General features: G+C 34.4%; 1 pseudogene across 1 annotated transcript; it reads right to left on the bottom strand.

The window, feature by feature from the left end:
* Window positions 1-483: 483 nt before the first annotated feature.
* Window positions 484-4,043, bottom strand: LOC143587687 (AP2-like ethylene-responsive transcription factor At1g16060; annotated as a pseudogene). Its single transcript, XR_013144941.1, has 8 exons — window positions 3,856-4,043; window positions 3,678-3,760; window positions 3,535-3,543; window positions 3,327-3,415; window positions 2,754-2,827; window positions 2,595-2,645; window positions 1,650-1,726; window positions 484-1,041 (listed from the first exon to the last, which is right to left on the bottom strand). The product of XR_013144941.1 is annotated as an AP2-like ethylene-responsive transcription factor At1g16060 (transcript).
* Window positions 4,044-12,803: the final 8,760 nt, after the last annotated feature.

Below are 12,803 nucleotides of genomic sequence, written 5' to 3'. Positions count from 1 at the left end.
ACCGAAGTTCGAGTTTCATTAAAGAGTGATTTGTTTCTTGCCTTCCACAACCACCCACAAATTGTGATCTGTGATACATATATATGCAACTGTAAAATTAAAATTTAATTCCTCTATTGAACATTATATATAATTTGTCTGTAAGATAGCAGAAAAAAACTAATAAACCGGTACATGCTTGCATGAATATAAATTTTATTATCAATAGATAGGAACGATAAATTACATCATTTGACTATTTTAGTTTTATCTACAAAAAATCCCAGAACAAATTAATGACCTAACGGATTTCTTCCCTCTTCATAAAAAAAATAATATTTTTTATGGGGTACTAAACGTTCCATTATTATTTGCTCGCATGCAAATTCATGATTTGACATGCAAATACGCACAAATAAAAAAATTAATACTCAATTTAAGTTACACTAGTTTAGAAAGTAGAATTGTCGAAAGAGGCAGGGTGTAATCGGAATTTGGACCAGTTCACTTGTGAAAGTCAGAATGCACCATATTGCTCATGAAACTTAAATCACCAAAAATAAAATCATCACCACCATTGTAGCCACAGAAATCCTGGTTCTCGAAATGCGTCTGAATTTCATCCGGGAAGTTGTTGCATGGTGGTGCCATAGTTGGATCCGAAGATGATGAGGTGAACTCAACCGCACTAGTCATCTCCATCATTTCTTTGAACTTAGATGATTGTAGCAGGAGTCCTAGGGCCGAGGTGGCAGTTGTTGACCGGGAGGAATATGTCATTGTGGCTGGCATGGTCGGTGATACCACGGACAACAACGATGGTTTAGATTGGTGGTTGGAGAGATACTTTTGTCCATGGTTATCATGGCTAGTGCTTGGTGTTAAATTAGTGGCATTAACAATTTCGATATTAGGGGTTTGGTGGTGCGTCAACGGTGGTGCTATTGTCGTCTGGCCTTAGCCATTTGATGTAGCGACTGAGGTCAAAGTTTGTGACTGCGTTAAGTCCACGATACTCGATTGCTGCCATGTCATATGCAACCGCAGCTTCTTCTTGTGTGGCTGCGAATATATATAATTAGTATAAAGACTGAGGCTTTAAATCCTGCAAAATACGTGCGTTTTTTATCCTAAAGATATATAGGAATTGGCTCTTATAAAAATATTATTATATATATTTGCCTGTTAGTGGACGGATAACAGCTTATGGTAAGCTCATAATGTTAAAATATTTAACATCATTCACCGTAAAACATTAACTAATTATTAGATGAGGTTGCCAAACCGCGTCAAGTTATTTAATATTGTCATTCAAAACATCATCGGAAATTACCTAGAAATTGTTAAAAGTTATATTTATTTGCAGTTTGTTAAAAATAAAAAAATTGTTTATTTAAAACATAACTTGCTATTAAGTTAGACATAAATTATAATTAATGTTTATAAACAAAGTGCTTATAATTAAGGGCCGAAATATATAACACTATTTGCATTCCGTTGGTAAAGTGGCATGCCTTCTTCATCAAAGAGGATGTAGGTTCAAACTTTACTGATTGCAGGCATATGCATGGTCATTTTAGAAATATAGTTGATGTAAACAGTGAGTGTTCGTGTCAGTGTGAAAAAATAGGTAAAATGTCGTTAAATAGTTATTCACATTCATTACTTACCATATGTTCCGAGATAAAGATATTTGTTACCAAAAACTCGACCAATTCGTGCTTCCCATCTTCCATTGTGATGGTGCCTGTTTGTCGACGTGTCAAACGTTGGAAACAAATAAATCATAAGTAATTAATTAACAGTTAGTTAAAATATAGGTAAGTAGGAAAATTAAATTATTTTCTTTCCTAAAATATATAACGTTAAACAACTAGATCAAGTTATTCTAGAAATGGAGACAAAAATGAAAATGATGAGAACAATTTGTAGTCATAAAAAATACCCTATAAAAAGTGAAAAATTAATAAAAAAAATCACAAATTTTAATACAAAAACAAAAAATGTAAAAACACAAAAATGTTTCTATCATCTTCCTCATTATAAAAAAAATAATAATAAAATAAAAAAAACAAAAAAAAACACAATGTTAAGTGAAAAAGATCATTGTTTTTTTGTTTATCGTTGTGTTTTATATTTATTTTCGTAATTAAGTGTGTCTTTTTTTTATATTTTGTTATATTAATAAACAATGTGTCATATTTTGTTCGTCATTGTGTTATATTTTACGATCTATTGTGTCTTTTTTTTGTTTATCATTGTGTTGTTTGTTCATTTTCGGCATTGTGTCTTTTTTCTCAGCATGGTGTCTTTTCGTTTTTTTCTTTGGGAACGAGAATGGCGGGGAAACATTTTAGTTTTTTAGTTTTTTTCTTTTTTAAAATTTATATATTGAATTATGATTTTTTTTTCAATTTTTTTACGAGTTTTTTGTTTGACCACAAATCCTACTTTTCGTTTATATTTTCTTTTGTATTTTAACTTTACCCTAAACAATCAACCTTTTTGTTTAGTTTCCTGTTTTGTTATAAGAAAATTTAAACTATCTATTATATATTATAGTGGATCATGTACTTTTATTTATTTATTTAAAGACAGATTAAACGGGAAATTACCTTGCAACTCCTCTATATTTTGAAACTCCTTGAGAAAATCCGCTACTTTTTCTACGTTTTTGAATATTATACAAATATACATGTAAGAGAATTTAATAGAAATGTTTATGACGTCATGCAGTTTTGTTTTTCAACAAACGAGTTTATTGACAAATATACCTTCTTAGTGATCCAATGTACTCCTCTCTTGATTGACCTTCCATTTGTTTGAGTTCCTCATGGTATGTCATTAACTGTAAAATACAGAAGTTTATATATAACTTACAATAATAACTTACTGGAGAAGATTTCAAAAGAAGAAGCAGAGGTCGTTTTTTATAAAAGTAAATTTTTGATTGTAATAATCTAAGGCCTAAACTACTATCTATTGATTAATATTTGATAACATTAATATGGCAAAACAATTTCACTCTAATAATGAAGTAAGCTTGTTTGCCCCTATAATGGTATGGCATATTAAGCTTCATTTGTAAAAATTTAAGTCGATTAATGTCACGATATCACGACAGCGTAGTTAATTTTCAGTTAGAGTTGAATTACTTTTTTGTACAACAAAAATGAAATTTGAAAATAGCACCAGTCAAGCAATCAATATCAATTATTATTGGCTTAAAGGTCATAGTTTTGATTTATTAAAATCTTTCTTAGCTACGTAAATCATGTAAACAATTATTAGGATTTCCTATTCATTGGGTTAATCAACTTTAGGTACAAACACTTCTTATTAATTACCGGAAAGTTTAAGATTGTATCAGGACCCCAATACTTGAGTGCTGCCAAGTCGTAAGCATGAGCTGCAGCATCTTCATCGTCGTACGCACCTTATAGAATTTAAAAAAAAAATCATATAAAATTTGTAACTAAATTATCAGTAATAAATAGAAATAACTTTTAACCGTTTATAAAAAAAGTTGACTTTAAAATATATAGGTAGACTTACCAAGGTAAACTTCTCTTGCATCAGAGTTCCGCCAAATTATACATCATTGTGAAAAAGCATCCAGAAGAACACATGTGCTTTAGTTTTAAATTTATTTTCACGTAACCAAAAGTAAAAATATCTTCAAGAAATAAAAAACCAACCTTGCCGGCCTTTCTTGTTTTGAGACTCGTTCCAACAGTTCTTATCCCATAAATGAGCTTCATATCTTCCTGTCTATCGATGCCTGAAAAAAAAATAAAAAATAATAAAACTATTAGAAGTTCAATATTTAAAAGATGAGAGAGAAAGAAGTAATAAGCCATAGAAAAATAACCGGACCTCGTAACACCACGATAAATTGAGCTACGTCGAGGAGGTGAATCACGAGGTACAGTTTTCCTAGTCCGTTTTGGCTTGGTCACAACCACAGAATCCATGTTCATTTTTGTCTCCTCAGCAATCTTCATGCGTTGTTTCAGTGTTAACTTCGTCATTTAAGCTATTTTTCAAGACTGGATTAACCTATATAGAATGTCAAAAACTTGAGGAGCTGGGATGGATATTAAAGGTTTTTATAAAGCACTAGTGGAGAGAGGGTGTTGGACACACAGATAGCTGCCGGCTACCTACGGCACATAACATTGGGTTGCATTCTAATTATTTGTTTTCATGTTTTATTTTGTTGTTTATTTTGTTTGGATCATAAGCAGTGACATGAATATTACTATATTAGTTGCATACTATATTTCATTTATTAGCTGCTATGCTGATTAACTAATAAGATTTATTAGCTGCTAGAAATTAAATAATATATAGTAAAATAATAAGTAAGATTTATTAGCTGCAATGTTCAGGCATTTACAATGTTTTTGGTAGTATTAGATTGTTTATTCTTAGTTATTAGTATAAAACCGTCTCATTTAATTTGGAAATTAATACTTATATGATACATCTGTCAAATTAAAGAAATTTTTTTTTAACTTTTAAATTTCTTGTCTCAACAAACCGTTTTGTCTAAAAACTGTACGTTGTGAAACGTTAAAATGGAAGACAAATTTGTCAACTGTTCGATATAGAAACATCTATTATGAGTTATGACATGTTTTAACAGGTTTATCACCATCTCACATTTTTTATTCTGCGACTTGTAACAACTTTATCTATTATATGTACATAACGTTTGAGAAATATCTGTTGAGTTATGAAAATTGGTTTTATAGGTTTAGGGTGGACGCTCGGCCAAACGAGAACACCGCCCCATAAGGCTCGATACTGAAATAAGTAAACCCCGAACGGGATAGCGGGGCCGATGACTACCAATTTACAACTGTCATATTACAGTTTGAAAACATTCAAATCAAAAGATAAATAAATAAATTTACGTCCCCTATTAATTAAACCTTTATTCAACCATTTTTAACACAAAATTTCATCAAATTCATCTAATTCACGCTTTTTAATTCAAAATTCTTTTATTTTTTTTAAATCACCTACAAAATCAACAAATGGCTCCGAGAACCCGACCGGTTCCGTAAACTAATGATGGCAAGCTTTGGCAATGACTTGGATGTTAAACTTTAGGCAAGTGAATCAAGAACACGAACACACGATATTTGTAGAACTCTCTACGACTCTTTTATTAAGAAAACGACAAACGAGAAAAACTTAACAATCACTAACACATTAAACCTAGGGTATATATAAACCCACGGTTTTAATCCTATACTAACTCAAATATATAATTTGAAACCAAACACACTTAGAATTAAAGATAAGACTAACTTATCTATAATAATAAACTAATTATTATTATATTAAATACTTTCCAAGATTCTAGAAGCCTTCAATATGGTTTGGTGTTGGACACGTTTAACACTCCCTCTCAACACCAAACTTCTTCTAACCATGACACACACGAAGCACCTCGACTCGAAACAACCCACGACTCAACACAACAAGTCATGTCTTTCGGCTTCGACTCAAGTGTTGAATTCCAACACTCCCTCTAAATTCATACTTGTACCTCTAAGGGCTTTCACAGCCCGCAACACTCGTATCTCTTTTGGACTTGATTCTTGAAGTTGCGTCTTGGTCTGTTACTCTTTAATCTACACAAGATCTAGGATACATTCAACTCACCTCCAAACAGCCTTATAGCATGCCTTGATCATCTTCGGTGGTCTCCTACGAACACCCAGTTTGTACACGCAGAAACCGAAACCATCGAGCCTGCTGTCTTCTATTTTGGCAGCTCTAAAACCATAACTATTTAACCATTTTTAGCCACTGGTTCTAGCTCCGTAACTCATCCCTCGCTGTTGTCGACAACTTGAACCGCTGCTGACCTGTACGTTACGATTTGGTCCCGAAACCGGACCCCGGACATTGATGTTGTCTCATTTAGACAGCCTGATAACGCTACCACTCGGACTATTGGCTCATCGATTCAGCCCACTAAACTACCCCGACACACGGAGATTTAACCATCCCGACACACGGAGATTTAACCATACCGACACACGATCATGGTACAACATCACAGCTCGACACACCTTCGATCAAACCTAGCTTCCTACGATCGGTTTCTTGGTCTCCTCCTAAGCCGCGCTCAGAACCTGGACAAACTTTCCTTCAATCGGTTTCTTTTTTTTCTACTTTAAACAAACGTAAGCAGCCGAGCCTCGCTTCCTTTGATATCAATCGGTTCAATAACTAACCCGACAAACATGTTGCAACTCGTTCACGATTGGAACACCGGACAAACCTTCGATCGGAAATTTACTCTCCTCGATCAGAAACGGGACACACCTTTGTTCAATTAGAAACTTACCGTGATCTAAACACGAACACACCTTCGATCGGAAACTCACCGCGATGTGAACCTGGACACCCCTTCAATCGGAACCTGACACACCTTCGATAACTTTGTCTGCAAGCTACTGTTTTACTTGACCAAAGTAATACCAACACACGGTGTTTATTCTTCTGTACGAACAAGAAGATACAATTGACAGGTTGCTTCTTCTTAGTTTATTAACTGCCCTCACAAGAATCTTTTAATAAGCAACTTCAACTTTATTAAGAAAAAGAATGGAAAAACTTTTAGATTGGACACACCTGATCTAATGCTTCAAGATAAACTCTTTCTTTTTATTTATTTATTTTTTGGACATGTGCTATTAGCCAACCAAGATTGACTACATCCGTATATCTCCTCTAATAGCCACGGAACTAGATGTTCATTACCGGTCACCCTGCCATCCCAAACGGCACTCCCGCACGACAATGGTCGACCCGAAACACCTCACCGTCTCCGTCCACTACTGCTTTAACTCTTCTGGTAACGACCCAAGCCCTTTCTTTAGCGCCTGCCCTCCACCGACGGACACCCGCCGGTGGAGGCTGCCCCGATCTTAAACCGCTTCCCGGTACGAGCCCTAGGCTCTGATACCACTTGTTAAACTTTAGGCAAGTGAATCAAGAACAAGAACACACGATATTTGTAGAACTCTCTACGACTCTTTTAATAAGAAAGCGACAAACGAGTAAAACTTAATAATCACTAACACATTAAACCTAGGGTATATATAAACCCACAGTTTTAATCCTATAATAACTCAAATATACAATTTGAAACCAAACACACTTAGAATTAAAGATAAGACTAACTTATCCATAATAATAAACTAATTATTATTATATTAAATACTCTCCAAGATTCTAGAAGCCTTCAATATGGTTTGGTGTTGGACAAATTTAACATTGGATACCTGTGGCGTAGCGGTAACCCGAAATGTCTCACGCACTAGATTTACACATGCATAAAAAGTTTTTAAAATTTAAGTTAAGCAACAATGGAGCGGAAACATTTATTACAAACATGTCCGTAGTTATCAAACCAATAGCTAGACTTAAACATAACAACTCAATCTAAAATTGGATGCAATTAGCCATCCGCATAACCCGTAGTACTCCAGCAATCCTTATTCCTTCACTTTACTCTGCTAACATGATATGCATATAAAACGTCAGCTACACGCTGACTGAGTTCTAACTTAAACTATCTGGCAGTTACTATAATAAGTATAATAACATTGACGTGTCAAAGCACAAGCATGCCATAGTTGTACACATGTGAAGCATAGTAGTCAAACCAGTAAACCTTCCTATACTGACTATACGTAATTGCAATTACCAGCACAAGCCACAAAGGCACTGTCAATGTACACCCATAAAAGAGCCAAACCGATACAAGAGTCATATTCGCCAATACAATGACCAAACTGGCACATTGTACGCTTTAAACATAACTATACATTAACATACCGTTAACTTACATGCCACTTGATGTATGCACAGCAGCCCCAAAACATATTTAAAATAATATAAAGTTGGATCTAGAAAATTCACCTAATTCGTTTAATTTTTGTGACACTTAAGAACCTTTCTGACCGAGTCTTGATTAATTGCTTAACATTAAATTGTTAATAACAGTTATAGGTTAAATTCAATAAGCCTGGCTTGTTCTGTATTTCTTCTTTTTCTTTTTTACTTTTTTTTTAACTGGTTTTATATACAATACTAAATCTTAAAATTGTAGGCCCGTTTGCACATTAGTAATGCAGGCCCACTCGCATAGACCTGCCCTATCTACACGAATATGGCCCAATTACTTTCATTCGCACATATATGGATATGCCACTGGCAAGGATATGGCCGTTTACTATTCACATATTGGGCTCCATTCGCATCAGGCCTATATGCAAATTATGGGCCTAATTGCATTCGTACGATCCATTTTATGAATACTAGGTCCATCCGCAACCCATATTCGCAGATTTTGTGCCATTCGCAAAAAAGCCAAGCCCAAATGCAGATATTAGCCTATCCTATATACCCGGCCCATATGTGAATATCTAATGTCGGCCCAATCGCGATTAACTCTAAAACTTCAAATTTGAATCTAAGTTTGATAATTTATCAATCTCCTCCATCCGATTTATCATTGTACTAAGTTTCAAGTTAAATAAATTGCGTAAGCTACTCCTTTTTACAAGCCAACTATACTTGTTTTAACGAAATCTATTTCCCTGGTCCATTTAATATCAAGTTCATCACTCTACTAAACTACTAGACCCGATCTATCATCCTACAAACTTTCATTCATAAAGAAGCTTGTTTCATAAGCCTTTTAAATGAAAACATACTTTGAACGAGCTAGATCAGAATTTGAAGATGATTTTTGATGTTGGCCTCTACACGTTTTCATCTTGATTTGCACGGCTCTAAACAATCGTGAAATCAGATCTTGAATTCGACATAAAAACGAAACCTTGAAATCGTAGAGCTTAAGTGTGTGTTTTTGAGGTGGATTATGATGTAGGGTTTTTCATACATGGTATGAATGTGTATTTATACCCTAAGGTCATCTTAAGCCCTTTTCCTTAAAATCCCATAACTTATTAATTATTTAAATAATAACAGGTCCATTATTTTTGGATGTTACATGAAGTTCCACAACAACGCACAAGAAAACCACTTTTGGTTAGAAATTCATGTTGTTTTTAACAACATTTTGGTGTAGTCGTTCATAACAAACATCAAACAGAATGGAGGGATTTGAGGCAAGGTTCTAAAATTCAAATAATTCTATGTAGGCACACATGTCGGGCGACCTGATGCATATGAATTTTTAGAGGCAAGTACCATGATGTGCTGAAAGCGGTCTACAAAATATTAACCTAACCTAGACACTCTAGTTTTAAATTTATAAACCTAGACTCTCCTAATGCTAGACCACTAGACAGGCAAGTGTACCTATCGACTGTAGTAAAGCCTAATGAAGTCCGGGATATCGAACCCAAAAGACACTAGCGACACCTAAACTAAACTCTGACTTAAAACTTAATGATTTTACTTATTTGACAATTAACTAATAAAACTAAAAACTGACACTAGCAGACTTCAACACTACGACTACCTAGACGAACTCAAAGATAGGAGAATCACTACCTAGGTTTAGAATCCTACTAATGAATCTTGTATCTCTCTCGGCTATGGAAACAATGATGGTACCAGGATCTTAAAATAAGACACCCTTAGACGACCTAATAGATCCCTGATCATTCTCCGGGTGTGACCTAAAAGAAAACTAAGGAGCGTTTAAACTTACCGGTTGGTCGGATTACCTGTCAGTCTCTCCAACAACACTAAAGTACCCTAAAAGACAGATCACCCGTCAGTCTTACTATCTCAATACACCCTAAAGTGCAAAGGGTAACCTAAGAACAATCGATAAGACACGGAGTTACAATGAAACTAGGGAAATCTAGGAAACCTCCTGTCAGAGCGTTCTAGCCTAAACACCTAATCCCAAGGACAACCCGACTATCTATTACCTCTCAGTCTCTAGATAGGTAGAATATAAAGTCCTAATAAATCACCAATCAATTTTCCTATGGATTACTACGTCTAGAAAAACCATAAAATAATCACAAACACAAAGTAAGCGACCTAAACATGCATCTATAACCAAAATACATTCAACAAGAGACATGCGGAACAATGAAAGCCAATAAATCAGACCTAAATATGCATACACATCATAACAATTATAATCAAGTTCTTTACTTTAGCATTAAACCAACAATAAGATCCAATAAACCGATAAAAATCCGTAAATCACAAAGTATTTATCAAAAACCTAGGTAGAACGGGAATCTAGCCAACAATCATCAAGAACAGTAGCAAAAGATCATAATCATTCGAATACATGCTCTAGAATAGAAGAAAACACCAGAACAACCAAATAAACGAACCCGAGACTCGCTTAATGATCAATCTCGTGCACCAGGCTTTAGTATCTTGATCCCGAACACTCTCCTTCTCCAAAATCGCCCCAAGGGTCCCTGACGGATGGCTAAAGGCTGAATGAATTTATTTGGGTTGTAAAAATTGCTTAAATAGAAGTTTCCAAAATTTTTGCCAACATAAGGGTTCCCCGCGCATCGCGGGGAACATGGCCTATTCCCCCGCAATGCGCGGGGGACAAAATAGTCGCGCCAGCTTTTTTCCCATCTTCTAGGTTCCCCGCGCATGGCGGGGAACTTGGCTTAATCCCCGGCAATGCGCGGGGAACTTCTTTTCTAGATTTTTGTCATTTTTTTTTATTTTGCTTTCTCGTTTTTCGTGCTAATCCCCTTACGATCTGAATCTCCATCGTGTAGCCTCGTTTTCCGATCTTTTTATGCACCGCTACCTGTAAACACGAAAAACCGTAAATACATGCCATTTTTGATATATAAACAATGAAATTAACCATGATTTACTAAATAAACAAGCATTAAAACCATATGTGTTTTGCAACACATCATACCGAAACCAAGTAACGAACAACAGTTTTAATTAGGGATGAGCTTGGTACAGCACATGTATCCGTATCTGTACCTATACCCGATTGTACCCGTACCAAAAAATCAATAATGTACTAATACCCATATCAAAAATTTTGTTATGGTATAGTACGGGTACGGGTACAGGTATTGGCACGAGTATTTTCGGTACGGTGCCCGTTTTTGTACCACTTTGCCTTTTTATTTACAAATCTTCTACGATGTTGAATCAGTACTAGTAAGAGTAACAAACAACCTGAATTAGTTCGGGTACCAATACCCATACAGGTACGTGATGGTTCCAAATTCTTATATGTGACAAATTAATTGTTGATTTAATGATAATATACTATTGAAGAACCCTAATTCAATAGCCAACTTTAAATGATTTATTTGTTCGAGTCTTGGATGCTATTATTAAATATTGAAGAAGCGTTTGGTACTTGTTAAATAATAACATGGTTGGAGAAATTATTTATATATTAAATATGAATAATCTCAATTAAACCCCTAGGTATTCCAAACAGATACAAAATACCAAACGTACCCGCACCTGATTGTACTTGTGCCAAAATGCAAAATATTGGTACACATATGCACTACATCGACTTTTATTTTTTATATGTATTTTTTACATATGATACAACACTATTGCACATATACAATGCATAATATTGAATATATGAAATTGAACATACAACATTCATATTATTCATATGTGTAATACAATAGTATTTGTAACCCAGGCTAAAACGGAAATGCCTAAGTGTGACGTACAGATTGCTCCAACACACGTGACACTATTAGGTGACCATAATAACATTATTTTGTTTAAATCATCATGTAACACAAGTTTATCAATAATACAAGTTGAAACAATAAACAAATAAATGATAAGTTGTTCTTTGAATATCCTATAGGCATGCTATGTGTCTTCTAACTTTCATCATCGTATCTTTACTACTGTAACATATGTATAAAATAAAGTCAGCTATAAACATAGCTGTTGAGTTCCCACAGTTTTATATGCATACATAAAAATCATACAATTCATGGACAAGTGATAAACGAGCAAGTAAAGTCCTTTCCAGTTGGTATCAACCAACGTACTCTGGTAATCGCGCAAGTAAGATCCTTTCCAGTTGGTAGCAACCAACGTACTCGGATAATGAGGCCTTTTTCCACTTGATACAAATGGACCTGAGTGCAAAGGGGGGCGCGTATGATCATACTTATTGAGGCAACCACTGAACAAGTAATTCTGAGCAAGTAATCAAGTAGCACACAATTCCATATAGTGAATTGTAGTTTGTAATCGAAATCAGAAATACTTGAAATTTTGTAGGATACATATGCCACCCCAAAATATGAAAGTATTTAAAAGGGGTTGTGAAAACTCACCTTGAAATTGAAGATAATGTTGCAATGAAAGCCAACGGCACAGAAACGAAAACAAGGTAACCGAAAGTGCGTAAAAGAATCCGGAACGATTGACTTCTAGAACTATAATTAAAACAAAAACAAAATCTAACTAGCGGGAATGAAAAAGTTGTAAATATTTGGTTGATGGGATTTAAACATTATTTTAATATATATTATTCAAATTTTATGGCATTTTTATATTTTAAAGTTTTAATGGAGTTTAACGATTTACTATCATTTTAATATTATTACTAACGCTATTATGAAACTTAAAGTATTTAAAAGGCACGCATTCTTATCTCGAACAGTAATTGTATGAGTGGATTGAAGATAATGAATTATACATCTTACGTTTTATAAACCATTGATATTCGGTTTATTTGTACATATTTATTTGTGTTAACGTGTAACATCCTAAAATTTTTATAATGTTAAATAAAAGAAAGTTATGTTTAGTGATTTCACGTTTTAGTT

Source organism: Bidens hawaiensis, unplaced genomic scaffold (assembly GCF_021521415.1).
Source record: "Bidens hawaiensis isolate Kalapana, Puna unplaced genomic scaffold, B.hawaiensis_p1.1 tig00035837_1, whole genome shotgun sequence".
NCBI lineage: Eukaryota > Viridiplantae > Streptophyta > Magnoliopsida > Asterales > Asteraceae > Bidens > Bidens hawaiensis.
The sequence above is the reverse complement of the archived record's forward strand: the minus strand, read 5'-3'. Positions and strand labels throughout refer to the sequence as shown.